This window comes from Brachionichthys hirsutus, chromosome 21 (assembly GCF_040956055.1).
Source record: "Brachionichthys hirsutus isolate HB-005 chromosome 21, CSIRO-AGI_Bhir_v1, whole genome shotgun sequence".
NCBI lineage: Eukaryota > Metazoa > Chordata > Actinopteri > Lophiiformes > Brachionichthyidae > Brachionichthys > Brachionichthys hirsutus.
Window position 1 is genome coordinate 908,491 of NC_090917.1, and position 15,923 is coordinate 924,413.

The 15,923-nt window shown below is 50.1% G+C and overlaps 1 non-coding gene across 1 annotated transcript; it reads left to right on the plus strand.

The window, feature by feature from the left end:
* The first annotated feature begins 4,189 nt into the window (after positions 1 to 4,189).
* On the plus strand, positions 4,190 to 4,262 carry trnar-ucg (transfer RNA arginine (anticodon UCG)). The gene has a single exon. It is a non-coding gene; the product is annotated as a tRNA-Arg (tRNA).
* Positions 4,263 to 15,923: the final 11,661 nt, after the last annotated feature.

The following is a 15,923-nucleotide window of genomic DNA, read 5'->3' on the forward strand; positions in this document are numbered from 1 at the left end:
CTTTCGTGCCCTTCGTTTGTGAGAATGGCAAATCGATTCAGCCATGAGCAGCCATCATGCAGAGCCGGGCGCGGAGGTGGGGGGGGGGGGGGGGCAGTTATGAAATGGAAATCAGGGGGGGAAGAGGCGTAAACAACAAATATCTGTTTTTACACACAGAAATATTCCGTGTTTAATCCTCATCAGATTAAAATTCCACAGGATTAGCTTCTTAGAATAACCACATTGAATAATTTACCATAATTCTTCTGCAGCTCCGCCCACATAATGTGTAAACAACAACAACAACAACAACAAAGTGTAAACCCGGTCCAGTGTGTCTGACTGTTAGCTTAGCATCAGGTTAGCTTCAACAGCACTGACATATTCTTTAGTTTTATATCGTCGCTGGAGATAAAAACCTAAAATATGACCCAAGACAGGAGGCGGAGCCACAAGAGGAACAGGAAGGAAGCTTGGCACTTTAATTAACGAGCTCTTATTAGAGTGTTTGTTTACAGGAATGAAGTGCTACAAGAGGCCTGATGGTAATTAATTTAGCGCGCCCTCCCCCCCCCCCCCCCCCCCCCTCCACGCCGGCTGCGGAGGTACTTTCATGGCAGGTAAACCTACGTCTCGTTGGATTTCCATCAACGGCTCTGAGGTGCGTACGGAGCAAGAAGCTTGCCGCGCAGATTAGCGGGCGTGGTTAACACGATTGCTGATTAATAACGCCAATTAGAATTCAGAGCAAAGCAACCGGAAGAGCGGCTCGGCGCCGCGGCGACGGGAAGCCAGGCTGTCTGACGCGGGAACGCCTGGAGAACCCGGCCGGGCCGAATCGCGGCTCGACGACAGTCCTCCTCGCCGTGGCGAGGTTTACATTTTCATTCCAATGCTAACGGCTAAATATCTGACTTCAAGCGTTTGATCCTTTAATTTATTCATACATTTTTTGCATCCGAGAACGGGCCGGAAATAAAATATATTCCAGGGTCTGATCTGATCCTACATCGCCACACAGCGGGAAGGTTGTCGGTTTGAATCCATCTCCCCTTAATGCAAACACACACGGGGGGGGGGGGGGTCAATCTGGCTCCTCGTTTTTCTAAATCCCGGCCTCCGGCTGCGCCCTGGGAAGCAGCAGAAGTGCTTTTCCGTGTGTCCCGGCGACTCTTTCTGCGTGTCGGTGGAGTGCAGCTCTGCACACAGAGCAGAGGCGGAGTCTCGGGAGGCCCGCCCCTGGACAGTGATGTATTTACGTCCCTCCAGAGGTCAGATGGACTCAGTCCAGGACATCACCTGCAATCAATAGTGTTTGTAAACCAGGCGCGAGCGAGCAGACCTGGAGGGTCCGCTTCTAAGCGCTCGGCGAGGGAACCGCATGGACCATTGCCCCGCTAAAGCCGCGAGAAGAGCGGCCCGGTGGACTCGGTGAGTCCGGGCTCCGGGGGCAGAAAAAAGGTGCAGAAGTGAATTAAAGTATAAAAGACGAGTGGAAAATATAGAATTAAGCCTTCAAATCAAAGTAGAGGCTTCGACTCTGACTGCCTTCCGGCTTATCTAACTCAAGAGGTCACATGATCGCACCTGAAGCAGGAAGCACAGAAGGACACGCCCACCCACGCAGCTCTCCCGGTGCAATCACGTCCACCTGAGGAAGACGAGGCGGCTGTTCCTTCCTCCTGACCACTGCCGTGATGTTTGCTTCCAGTAAGTTGAATCCTTATCTTTTATTTAACGCAAACATGGACTCCAAATGTTCGTTTACGTTTTATCTGAACGAACAAAAACAAAACACAAACGAAATGACGGATACAATGTTTCAAACGACACGCTGAACAGAAATGTGTCCGGATCATTTTCTGGATTTTATTTCCTGTATGGAATCTTGCCGCCGTCTGTCGTTGCCTTTTCTGGGGATCTATTTCTTGATTGGCGGAGGGATACGCTCCGAGTGCTTCTGGTCACCTCCGTCATGGAGGCTATGTTTTTGCCGGCGTTTATCGGTCTGCCTGTTGGCAACATAACTACAAAAGTTAAGGACGGATCTTGGTGTGATTATCGGGGAATGTTGGGAATGCTGCCAGGAACAGTTGATCGGAATTTGGTGATTCTGGATTCTGGATCGCTCTTAGGAGACGCTCCCTCACTCTCCGTCCTTAGATTGCCATTCTTCACACATTTATTTTCCATCTCTATTCTGGGCCCGATTCAGTCGCGTGAACTTGAGCTCCAGAAACGATGGAGGCGGAGTCGCGGCGCGTCAACCGCAAACGGGTTTTGAGGAATCGGCGTCGTCGTTTAGGCTGCAGCTCACATCCTTCACAAACAAATGAAGGCCCCCCCCCCCCCCCCCGCCCCCCCGCGCTTCAAAGTGAGATTAATCTCCTTTGGAGACTCGACACAGAATACTGGGATTCTGCCTCTCTCCATGGAAACCAGCGAGAGCCCGCCCTCCTCCATCCCATCCCATCCTCCGCTGGAGTGATGTGGGACCCAGTGGAGTTTTCAACTTCATCAATATTCACTCATTCATCGTGAATCCTGGCAGCAGATTCTCCTCCGTATCTCCGGATGGATGTTCTCCTTTGTCACCGCGAGGAGCGCCTGAAATGGAAATTTAAATTAGAACGGAACAATTCCCAATTCTGATGGACTCCGGTCACGGCTATATATATCACTTAATGATGGCAAACTTTTCCATTTACCTGCGCAGGTCTTTGGCACAAGCCAGCCATTAAATAGGTCAGGGATGAATGTGCAGAGTTTACTCTCCGTTCTACAGCAGCGATGGAAATCCTGTTGATAAAAAGCACAATCAGAAAGAAAGGGGGGGGGGGGGGGGATTTGGGGGATTTGATCCACACGGCTGCTTCATTGTTTTATCGAAAAACTTCACTTTGAATGCAATTCTTCTAAAACATGAGATAGAATAGTCAAATAAAAAACCAGCTGTGGATGAAGATGTTTCCAGCAGGTTTAAAATCCAGTGAACCTGGTAAGTGAAGGCGTCACGGCCCGGCCCCCCGCCCTCGCCCCCCCGCCCTCGCCGACCCACATCAGCATGGGTCACAACATCTGCAAACGCCTGTGACAGAGCAGCGGCCGGCCTTCTTCCACGGTGAGCTTCAGTACGGGGTTGAGATTTGGTTATTGCATGATTAGCATGACAAACTGCCTGCAGGTAATTAGATCAGCGTCCAGGCGTGTCGGCGTGAGAACGGCGAGGACGCAGCGTCCTGAAAAAAACGCAGAAAACAAAATTCAGTCACACATCTTCTAATGTAAATCGGCTCAAATTCTGGGGGGGAAAAAAACAGCTACAAAATGTGTATTTTGTCATAAAAATGTTAATTAATTACCGGTGGTGGTGGTGGTGGTTTTCAAACGACTGCATTTAAAGACTCGTTGTTTGTCCATAAATCATCAGAGCAAAGAAACGTGCAAATCAAAGCTGCAGATTAAAAATGTTAGAATGAATGAAATGCTCGGTTTGTCTTTTGTCTCCATCCGGGGGACATAATTGAGACGGATGCGTGGATGAATTAGCCGTCCTACAAGGTCGAACGCTGATTGCTTGACTTCTCTATCATTTCCCTCCGGTGCAACGATTACCTCCGACACCTTCGCTGGTATCCCGCGCGTCCTCGCCGGATGAGACGGATGCCAATTGATTGTTTTGGCGGCCGAATCAGTCACAGTCATCTTCGAAAGATGGATGAATGGCTCTGATGGCGGCGGCGGGTTGGAGCAGATAGACGGCTGCAGACGAGAGATTGCGTTGAACCCCGGGGAGCCGAACCGATGTGAGTCGCACGTAAGGTTTGTGCGGTTTCGTTTGGACGGGGGGGGTCGGTGCGTGGAGTTCGGCTCATCCTCCGGATGCACTTTTGTTCCGTTTGAAGCGGTCGACTGCCTCGCTCGGCGCCGAGCCGCCGGAATAATGGCGGTTTCTCCCGCCGCCGTCGCCCCCGTGCGTTCCTTCCATTCTTTCTGATGATCAATCAGATCTTAATGGCTACCCCGCTGCGCTGCGCGATGATGACCGACGTGCTCCTCGGCTGAAAGTCGGCCGTTTCAGTCGCTGCTTAAATCGTCTCTGAATGTGTGTTTAACGGATTCGTTATTTTGGAATCATTTATTTTTTAATGCGGGCGATTTGAAGCGAGCGTAGGCTGTAGGCTAGTAGCGTTAGCGTTAGCATCCAGACCGTGTGGCCTAATGGATAAGGCGTCTGACTTCGGATCGGAAGATTGAGGGTTCGAGTCCCTTCGTGGTCGCTGTAAGGGCCACCCTCAACAGGAGGGTGGTGTTTTAGGATCTTTATTGGAACTCCCACCACAAGTCTGAAAGGATAAACACTCACCTGGCAACCCGGGATGCATTATCCGTCATTATCGTCTCACGGAGACACAGAAGCCTGATCAACATCCGACGCCGCCTCCTGCCAGCCGAGGACTATATAAAGATAAATGGCCTTGTGTTAAATCCCACTTAATGACACATTTTTAATTTTCTGAACATGGTCATTTTCTGGCTAGTGACTCAAGTGTAAGGAGATAATTACGTGAGGATCTGAGCAAAGATAACTCCTCGTTTCCAGCGATAATGGAAGAGAAATGTTGCAGATTAATGGCACTATTTATCTTTTTTAAATTTCTATCTTTCTCCGGTGATGGCTGCGCTCCCCAAGGAAAATATTCATAAAATGAAATTGAAGCCGTAACTTAATGGGTTATTAAATTTTTTTGAGTGCATATCAGTTCTCTTTTCGCAGCGTTGTAAATTTAAATGGAAGTTTGTGGCGTTCCCGTCACCGGTGGAATCCCCCCCCCTTCTCTGTGGCACAATAGAGGAGGAACATGCATCTTTGTCGGGAGGTATATTTGCGATTCTAATTTTATGGCAGGCCAGATTACCAGAAAGGAACGTCAGAGCTGACAACACGCCAGCCTTCAGTCGTGTGTTTCCATTAGGGGCCCGGGGGGGGGGGGGGGGGGGGCGTCCCGGGGCTTGTCCCCGCTATTATATTCCATTTCACTCTTTTATCTTGATTTAAAGTGAGCCTTGCTGAATGCCCCCACCCTCTGATTCCCCTTTTTTCGGGACGCAGGGAGCGCTGTGCTGTGCAGGGTTTCACAGGAGGGAACGCCGTTCTCCGGAGAGGCCCTGCAGATCGGTGTCTTTAGCCATGCAGGGAGTTTGGCACCTGGAAGGAGGGGATTATTACTGGATGCATCCTGGTTGCTATGAGACGGGTCACATGGACAGTTAACGGCTTTAATTGGCTTTCGAGAGGCTTTTTTTTCTGTCGGGGAGAAACTGCTGAAGATATTAGAAATGCCTCCATTAAATATATTTTCTTCTTTTTTATCTGACATTTCTTATCTCGAGTTGAACCATCTTGCTTCTTCTCAGTTTTAAATCACAGAAGGTGTATTTAGCTGAAATAAGCTAATTTAATATCACATATAGGAGAATGAGTGAGACAGCTCTAAAGGCGTTTTGTGATGTCAAACCGGAGCGTCGGGATGCTCCAGAGCCGGAGCGCCTGCCAGTCACTCATCCTCTCCAGGAGAGTGGAATTACTTACAGAAACTGTGATATGAAAGTTTAAAATTAATAACGTTTTATTCCCTCGTTTCAAAAATGGACAAACGCATCATTTCCTGGGTAAGGGCCTCTGCAGCATTCCCTCAAGGATCCTTTCTTTCTTTCTTTTTCCTTTTTTCAGCTTCTATTTAGGAATTCTGCAAGCTCGAAAGCCTTAACATACAGAGACCCCGACCTGTTTATGCAGGAGGACGTTTGATAGGCTGTCAAGCCCCCAGCAAAAAGGCCCAGGATGAAGCGAGCGATCCTTTAAATTGCCGGGGTGATATTTGCAGATAATAAAAGAAATAAATCAGACAACGGGGCTGAATATTTCATTTGTTATCCATATTCCTTATGGGCAAAAAAAAAATGATACAGAAATGTAAAAACAGCAATTCCACTTTACCCCCTCTGGAACTGTAACACTTGAGATGCTGTTTTCACGTCTGAAGACAAACTGCCTGCTTCCCCCCCCCCCCAGCCTGCAACAGATCAATCTAATAGGCAGCCAGAATTACTGGTTGTAATGTTAACCTAGTCTGCGCCTTCACTATTTTTATTTCTGTCAATCTCTCAAACTAATGGAGGCTCTGCAGAGATAGCTGGGGAGGGCTTTCTATGTAGGGAATGTAGCACAAGGCCAGAAAGAGGTTGGACGTTTTATCGCACGGCGAACTTTGACGGGACGTTTTAGCTGCCGTTTGTTTTGTGCTAAATGTACAACCAGCCGTTGTACATTACGTTCCCGAGGCGGCACCTCAGACCTCCCGCGACCCCTGGGTGAGACTTCCTCCCGTCTGTGGCGGCGCTTTAATCTTTATTTTGTCGTGTCCGTCCTCCCCATCCTCTAATATATTGTCCCACTTTTTCTTCGCCCATTTTCTGCTAATTCGCCGCCATCTGCCTTGGCATCTGTTTGAGAGGAGAGAACGAGGAGGGAGAAAAGTCTTTACGTTGAGGAGAGAAAAGTCTTTCTTCCGGCGCCGTTCTCTCGCTCATTGTGTCCTCCGCCTCCCACCGACTTCCTGTTTCACTTAAGCCTCCTCAGGCCCTTTTTAAGTCTAATGCCTCATGTAAACCTCGGACCCGCTTCCCCTCTTCTTCATGCAAGCCCGCCAAAGACAACGATGGTGGGAGGGAGGGAGGGGGTTGGGGTAAGGGTGTAGGGTCATATCCTCTCCATGTCCAACCGCTTAGTCAATAACCGCCGTCAACAGGAGCGCACAAAGGATCAGAAAAGTGCAATTGTAATCTCCGGACAATGGCAGGAGCTCTCATAAGGCTCGGCTGAAAAAGGGACACCACCTCCCCCTGTGTCCCCCCCCCCCCCCCCCCCCCTGCGGCTGACAATGGGGAAGCCCGCCGCCATCGCCTCGGCCGGCCTGTGGATTACAGGCATTCTTTGGCGGGGCAGGGGTTGCTGCGGAGAGCCCGGGTCCCGGTGGGCCCTGTGGGGTTGCAGCACCGCCTCGGGGGGGGGGGGGCGCCTCCCTCCCTTTCTTGTATTGTGCGCCCATGTTTGACAGGCACACAGCCCATAATAATCTCTTTCCCGCGGGGACCGGCTCCATTTGTTTGTCAGACCCTACAAACAGTTTCAATCCCTTTTCTCTGCGGCTCGTCTTCGCCGCCGTCATCTAATGAATGCATCCTCGCTTTTCATCTCCACTTCCTGTCCGCTGTTTGATCCCCCCCCCCCGTCCGAACCCCGCCACCCACCTCCTCCCTTAAATCCCAGATTTAAAAGTCACTGGTTATCGTCCCACATTTGAGTGGCCGGGGATTAAAAAGGTGTCTCTTCTGCGGATTATGACTTCCTCTCATATTCAAAGATTTTGCCGTCACGTCTGTTAGAGAGGCCGAGATTTGTTTTAAATTAAGGAAAAAAAGGATTAACTAGTTCATGTTTTTTATATATATATATATCTCAAGCAGCTTTGTGTGATTTAATTTGCAGCTAATTGTGTACTTTCTGCAATGTTGTTGAAATTAGCATTTTAATCAGGGCATCCCTAGAGATGCTAAAGCAGAGGAGATGTTACATAATGATATATTCATCGAGATTAGCGACACAACAAGCAGAAAACTGCTCGGAGTCATTGTTTCGTACATGAAATATATTTCATTTGAATGCATCGGGAGTTTTGCGGCCTACAAATTCTTCTTTACGACTCAATCCTATCTGTTTATTTGCCGGTTTGCTTTATGATATTTTTTTGGGGACAGATTCATGAATCCTTGTTGAGTGGCGGGGCTCAGGTCGTAAAATTAATTTAGGGGCGGAGTCTGGATTACATTTTGAGTTTTCCAAGATGTTTTTTGCTAAAACTTCTGAACTTCGGAGGTTTGTGCTCTCCGGGTGAGTTTCTAATTCATTCTCAAAGTCAAAAACAAACCGTCACATAATGACACAAGTGCATTTTAATCTTCTGAGCCCTCAGAATAAATCTCAAACTGCAACCCTACACAACTACGCTCATTATCCTAATTGCAAATAAACGAGGAGTCTTTGAAACTTTTTGTTTTAATGCTTGCAGCTTTTTACCGTGGCCTCCACGAATACATCCGAACTCCGTTTAAGGATGGCTGCTACCTTTTAATGACGCGAGCGTCTCCATATGGAAAGATATACCGCCGGCGTGTGCGGCTATAGCAGCCTATTTATGGCCCCTCCCTCTGAGAGGAGGCAGATTTGAGGCGCTATAATTGGTTCTCCTCGCATGTATCCTCCCCAGTGTGGGCCCCCCCGCTCGCTCCACGGGGAGCACTTTGATGATAACTTGCCGCATTACACGCTAACTTTTCGACAATGGCTACACGCTCTGTCTTTATTGCCCCGGCTCCTAATGGCGATCTGGAAGTGCCGCCTCTGGCAATCTGGTCGCAAATAAATAGGAGCTGACACAGTAATTTACTCGGATCTTCTCTGTAGTTTTGCCCCCTTCTCCCTCCAGAGATTACCCCTGCAACAACAATTATTCCAAATGCCATTGATTCCTGCCCGCAGGGCGCCGGCAATGTGAACACAGAAGCTTTTTCACGGGGCTAAAATTACAATATTTCTTCCCTTCACGAGCAGAAAGGGTCTCGTGAGATGGAGGACGAGTGCGAGCGCCGCCTGGTTGTGTTTGCGTTCAGGCCGGGACATCAAATCAGCTGTTTTCTCCACCGAATGACTATTAACCTTTATCTAATAGGGGCGATGCCTCTCGCGTAGCGAGGAGACCCAGCGGAGGACGGAGGATTCCCTTTTCGGCGGAGTCTTGTCAGTTCGGCGCTCTAAACAAGACGAACACGCGACCGCGGCGCCGCTGCAAGACGTGGAAGTCGTATTTACACCGGAAACATGAATATGAACCTCTAAACGCGCCTGAGATGGAAAATCTAGCGCAGACTTTTATTGTGGGAGGAAAAATAGCACTTTGTGTTTGTCGTGTTTGGACACGTTTGAGTCGGGGGGTTGGTAGGACGTTTGAGCATCATTTCCTGTTGTCGTGCGAGGCACAGCTCAGCGGAGGGGATCCGAACATGTCACAGTGTCACGCCTGGTTCTGCATGACCTGGCCCGCCCCGCGCTCGCCTCTCTGTTGTCCATCAGACGGCGCGTCTGAGCCCTGAAGCAAACCCGGACCGGACCGGACCGGACCAGGCCGCGCCGTCGCCAGCTTCTGGCCCGGTTCGTTGATTAGTCGGTCTCCTTCGCACAAACGCTCAGTCACACAGACACACAAATGAGAATCGCACTCATGGGACGCGATGATTCCACCATCCTTTAGCTAAACATAGACTGGGAATTAGTTGACTGGATAATCAATTTGACGGAGTGCCTCGGCAATAAGGGAGTGAAATGCGCAGACCGTGCACGTCGGATAAGCCTGTGCTCGTCTGACATTTGTCACACGGATCACACGTGTAATCTGCGCCGAAGACGGAGCCCGGAAAAGTTCTGGAATCCTATTTATGCCGCTTATATTTCTCAGGGAAGGCAAAAAAGTGCAAAGCGTGGAGGCATGGAACTCTCGGACTGACCTCGGCTCCCCGGGGGACGCCGCGGCGGGCCCCCAGATGGCCACGGAATGGGATTCAGATGAAGGACTGGCAGCGGCACTCACACGGGGATTATCAATTACCTAAATAATAGGGGAGGGGGGCTGAGGCCCGAGGCGTCTGAATCTAAATGATCTGCAGCATCTCCACTCTGTTTCACCTGAAGCCTTTCACCTCACGCGTTATTAACGCTTCCATCAGATCCGTAAAAGTTTCCACGCAAGCAGGCAACGTAAATGAAACGTCTCGACGCACGCCGCATAGATCAACTTCACATGTTTTGACTTTCTAATTAATCAAAATTATTTAATCGGGATTGGGGGGGGAAGAAAAAGAGGCAACTTTGTAATTAGCGAACGAGTCGATTTGCTGCGGCAGCGAGAATTATAAACTTCGGATTTGATCTGAGGTCTGAGCAACTCGTTAGCGTCGCGAGTTAGCCAACGTTTTCGTGAAGTCGGGCAAAAGCGGCGCGGCTAATGCTTGATTTTATTAGTCGGTGAATTAACAGACAAATTCATCTCTTGGCAAAATACTTGTCATTTGGCCTGCGAGGACTCGGCGCGGCTGTTTCTGGAGAAGATCCGGGAACGCCGGGAACGCCGAGTAGAACTAAAAACCCGCGTCCTTTGTTTGAGCATTAATCTAATGCACCAGCAGGTCCGGATTTGTTTCCGACGCAAACTGAAGAGAAGGAAGGAGCCGCGTCTCCGGGGACGCGAGGCTGAAGATCCCCGTCTAACGATAACGGATGATGACGTTAATGACTTGTCCAAACATAACAAATGGAATGAATTACTACCAAGTCTGCTTCATTAAAATGCAATAAAACGGAAAGATTAGTTTTGTACGGGAAACAACTTTCCTCTTTTGCGTTATCGACGAGGCGGCGGGGGGGGGGGGCACATCAAGGTTGGCTTGAGCCCATGGTCGATATCGATAAAGTATTGCCACCGCCATTTTTCTTGCTGCTACGCCGAATCGAATCGTGACCGCTGACCCCTGCAGAGGCGACGCCGGGGAAAGTTTCAATAACGGTCGCCTTTTTTTTGGGGGGAGGCGGAAGAATCCAGAGCGACCAAAAAGCACACGCCCATCCATCTCGGTGAGCTTCTTCCCCAAGTGATGTTCTTCCAGGCGAATCAATTTTGCCGTGCCGTGTTCATCGGCGTCGGGAACGCCGGGATGATGTGCCGAGGCTCCCGTCTGCCTCCCCGAGACGACCTTGTCTGTGTAACGGTACCGGTGGCCCTCGGCCTCCAGCGGTCCCACGCGCACTCAATCACCGCTGTAACCCTCGCAGTCGCCGGCCGCTCGCCACCGTCTCAATTCCTATTTGCTCTCAGACTCTGATTACTTGACAGAGAAAAATAAGAGGATTTGTCTTTGATCGACGATCCTCCCTCGAGGAAGTTTATCTTCGCCTTGAAGTTCGCCGCCGCCGCTAGTTTCTCCAAACACGTTGGCTTTATCCCGAATGATCACCATCTGATTTCCAAGATGTCCGAACGTACCCGTGCAAGTTAATTTAACGTATTCCCAGCAGGGGCTGCGTCCAGGTTACCTCGGGGGGGGGGGGGGCTGCTGCTAGCTACAACACGGGGATGTATTAATATTGATTTGCTCCATTTATTTAGTCCGAGTTCATCCTGCCTAACTTGCACGGTCCGCTCCACAGCCATGCTGCTAACGAACCAACCAATGAAAACCATTGATTACGTCACAAACCCGGTTAGCGCCGGTTCCAATTCATGATTCCAATGAACTGCCAATTTCCCGAGTCAATGAGTCCTTGGAACATTTGCTCCAGGTGACGTCTTCAGGTCGCTTCTTCGGCCCCGCCCATGTCACCCGTTTGTGGCCGGGTTGCACGAGCTGCTAAATATAAGTGGCGAGCGCTGAAATGAGCCCGATGACGGGAGCCGGAGAAAGAAAGGGGGTATCAGTCGTCACTAAATCATTGTGTAATCAGCCCCCCCCCCCATGCAGGATCGTCCACGCCCCATTCAGGAAGGCTCCGGCAGCAGAGCGCTCCAGCTGACCCCATCTCGCGCTGCATTATCCCGAGCCCCTAAACGCCCCATGCAGCACAAAGGAGCTAACGATTCCCTTTGTTTCGTTGTGGGGAACGGAACCGAAGCAAATGACAACAACAAATCCATCAAACTTAGCAGCAGAGCACATCAGCAGTTTTTGCGAGCTCACCAGAGGCCTAAAACGCGCATATTGCACGCCCCCCCCCCACCCCCTCCCTGAGCAGCAGGCGGCCTTGGGACTCGCCAGCCCCTCGGTGGCCAGAGAAAACTTGATAAATGACTGGAGCAGACTTCACTGTCACCGGTGAGGGAGGCGCCCCCCGCAGTGAGCGCCGCCGTCCTGACAGCGTTATTCTTTTCATGCCCGTTGTCGATGCGCCGTCCTGCGATTGGCTTCCTTCCTTTTGGCGCCCGGGTTAATTGGAATCCTGAACTGGAAAGCATTCGGAGCGCTTGGGATTCCAGTCCGTGGCAAAAACACAAAGTCGTAACGTCATGCAAATCCAGTTTGGTCTTTAGGGACACAATCAGTACGAAGAGGATTTGATGCTGCAGAGCTCCGGATCCAGGATCCCCCCCCCCCCCCATTCTGTTGAGGTCTTCAGTTTCCTGTTTGTCTTCACAAAAAGCCGTCGAGTTGCAAATCGTGTTCGCCGGCCTTCCTCATCGGGGCGACCCGGCGATGACGTCACACGACCTTATTGATAAGTTGATGAGGCTCAAAGCGACACACGAGCGCCTCCTCCGCGTCGATCCCGCCAGGAACCGAACCCTCCTCTTCCTCTTCCTCTTGATCCGCATCCTTCCGCTGGACGGGCACGCAGCGGGGGGGAAATCCCCAAGGAGACCCCCAAATACTTGTTTCATGTCTGAGCAGTAATGGAAATGGCTTTTTCCTGTTGGAACAGGTGCAGGAGAATCACGGGAATCACGGCGACAGCAGATCAAGAGCAAAATGAAGTATGCAAATGTAATCATATTTATCAGGGAGTGCTTATGGCAGAAAGCCATTAATTTCTCCTCTGCCTGTTGACACTTCAACACACGCATCGCTTGCCGCTCGCAAATGACTATTTCTGTGTTTCCCCGTCTCTGTCGGCGGAGCGTTGTTTTCGTTTCCGTTGCGTCTTGTTATTTTCCTCAACTTTCCCCGTCTGAGGAGCGTAATGGCCCCTGATTGAAATTTCATTCAGAAACAAACTAAGTGAAATTTCGTGTTGTGTATTTAATGGGAAAAATAATTGCACGTCAGATGAAACAAAGCATGAAGCATAGTAACCAGGAAGAGCGACTGGAAACACGAGTCAGCAAAGAGGTCAGGCTGCTCCGCCTCTCATTTGCTGCAATTACCGGGTTGCGCCCGTTCGTTTGCTCGCCGGGTCGCGTTTCTCGTCTCGTCCGACTCCAGATCTGCTTCAGCTTTCTGTCGAATCCACAACACTCTGTGAAGCGGTTTGCTTCGGGAACGTGCTTTGAAGCTGCCGCTGATAAATAACGATGCTTTTAAATGTAGGGTCAAAACAGAAGTGTGAATATATTTCTCAAACGTTTTCTCAAGCGTGAAAATTTGTTTCTGTTTCTGTTTCCACTGAGGAACAGAAACTTCCTCTTTTTCTTCCTCATAGCATTTTTTTCTTCTTCTCTGGCTGGATGTGGAGAGCGCGTGGATGAAAAGTAAAACCTCGTGGCACCATTCCGGGGAGTTTAAATATTTCGATCTACACGCCTTTGCTCGGAGTCCGCTTCAGGATTCCTGCTGTTCTAAACTCGAGGTTTTTTTCCCTCCTCCGTCCTGAAGGTGACTCATGCGGTGGTGAAACCCCTGACAGTCTGGATGCACAGTTGCAGCATTTTGATTGACTAAAAAGCAGCGCCTCCCGTGAAGACGGGGCGGCGACTGCACCGGAGTGCTATTTCAGTTCATCCTCGGCGCGGCCCACAGGAATTGAGCCCATATTGAGCTCACTCCTGGGCTCCGACAGCGGTCAGGAAGATTGATTCCGGGGCTGGATCACCGCTCGCCGGAGACTCCGGTGCAGTCGGGTTTGAGTTGTTCTGTCACATGACCTTGTGGGTTTTGATAAGAGGAAGCAAAAAAACCGCACCGCAAAATGATTAAGGTAGAATATTTGGCTTTTTTTTTTTTTAGGGCATTCCAAGTTCTGGTGGATTATAATGATCCTTATCGTAACGGGGCAGCAGGCGATCACGCCGTGGCGCTGCGTGGCGTAATGACCTGCGGGTTATTGCAGGGACGGTATGTGGAGATCGCTGCGTCTGCCTCTAACCTTTACAATATCACTTATAATTAGCCGGGGGAAGACGTGCAAAGAAATACCAGATGGTAACACTGTTTGATCGTCTCCCGAAATGACGACCACGGGCCTTTAATTCTTGTGTGATAGTTTTAATTAAAACGGCTTGTCAAAACGACAATTTACGCTAAATTGATGCTATGCATGATGCTATTAATACAATGTCACTGACATTCCGATTAATTACCCCGACTAGTTGATGCCGCACGCATCTTCATTATCGGTGGAAAGATGAAGATTGCCTTAACTGTTCAAGGACTGAGAGGAACTCTAAATGATGCATTCATCTAATGTCTCGTCTTCAGGCTGTCTCCGCGTCTTTGTTGTTTGGATCTACCGTTTCAAAGCGAAGCGAGCTACACGCTATTTTCTATTTGTATTTGTGTTGGAGGAAGTAGCCATGCATTAGCTCGCAGGCTAGGTTTTGGACATCGCCCATCAAAGCTGAGCTAACGGATAACAGCTGCAAGCAAAATACATGTACAAGTATTCAGAATCCTTGAATAAACCCTAAAATGTGGCCATTATAATGTTCACAATGCAGTTTACAGAAATGTCTGAACCTTCACCGCAATGTATAAAACATTATTTGTTAGGTTTGGGTGTTGGTCATGAGGCCCGGGTGGCGTTAAGCGAACAGTTCAGTCAGTCGGCCTGGTTCATCTGTTTCTCCCCGTGACAGGGTAGTCATCTTCATTCCCTTCGTCCTTACTTTGGAGCAGGAGGTAATCCATAAAGGTCTGCGTCTCCCTCGCCTCTCCACTCGTCCTCCTGGACTGAATAATGTCCGACGCTCCGGACTCGGCTTGATATGATGAGTTATATCCCGATCGCTGAAAAGTGGACGTTTCATTTTTTCATTTTTTTGTAATGTAGACATTTTATGATGTGGTCATTTGTGATTCCATCCCATTGGCTTCAAGGTTTTATTGCCGGAGGAGCCGTGTCCCGGTCAAACGATCGGCTCGCTGCCCGGAATCTCCCGTTTCCTGTTCCGTGGTTATTCGCCGATGACGCTTCGTCGTCTTTACCGTAATCTACGCCTTTTGTTGCCGACTTAATACGCATCCACTCTGTTTCTTTCCATGATGGTTGCTTTTATTTGCGCACGCCTGTTTATCCGCGCTGTTATCCTTTGTTTTACGGCGCCCAGCGCAGCGAGCTCAAAGTCAAACTCGATATGATGAGGCATTAGCCTCCGCCGCCATTTCGCTCAGACGTGTCAAGGTCAGGTCGCCGTGGGATTGTCTCCGACCCCCGGCGGTCGCGGCCACAAGTCTTCCCTCCGCGGGGGAAGAGCGTTATTTGTGTTCACCTCATCACGGCTCAGATGGGCTGTGCAGACCTAATAACGGCCCTTTAACCTTCTAAATGATTACAATTGTAAGAAAACAGACGCCATGGCGGCGGCGGCGGCCGTCCCGGGGTGCGTTTGTGTTTCCTGCGTGGGAGCGGATAAATCACGGGAGTCTTTTTGCCGAAGACTTCGGCGATGAGCCTGTCCGCTGCCTGATGAACTCGTACTTGGGAGCGACCTCCAGCCTTCTGCCATATTGTTTACCGGCAGGCCGCCGCGGCAGGAAGGAGACGGGATCCATTTGTCCCCAAGGTGAGGCTCCCTCTCCAACGCGCCCTGATGTTAAGTAAACACTCCCAGACCTCTGGCCAGCTCACTTCAGCCACCGGAATACCGTCGGCGTGTCCGGATGATGGAGGGCTGTGGTTATCTCCCGCCCCCACGCTCCTCTTGGAGGCCAATGAGGGGCCTTGCCACGCACAGACCCGCCCACTCGGATCAGGCTCTATTTGGTCGTAAATAAAAATCTAAAAGCAGATTTGCAGACACTTTCTGAAAATTATGGAAGAGCGGTGAAAGAAAATGGGAGCCGGGCTCGGCGAGGGTTTCGCCGCCCGTGAAGCCAATGAGGGAAAGCGCCGCCGCGTCGGC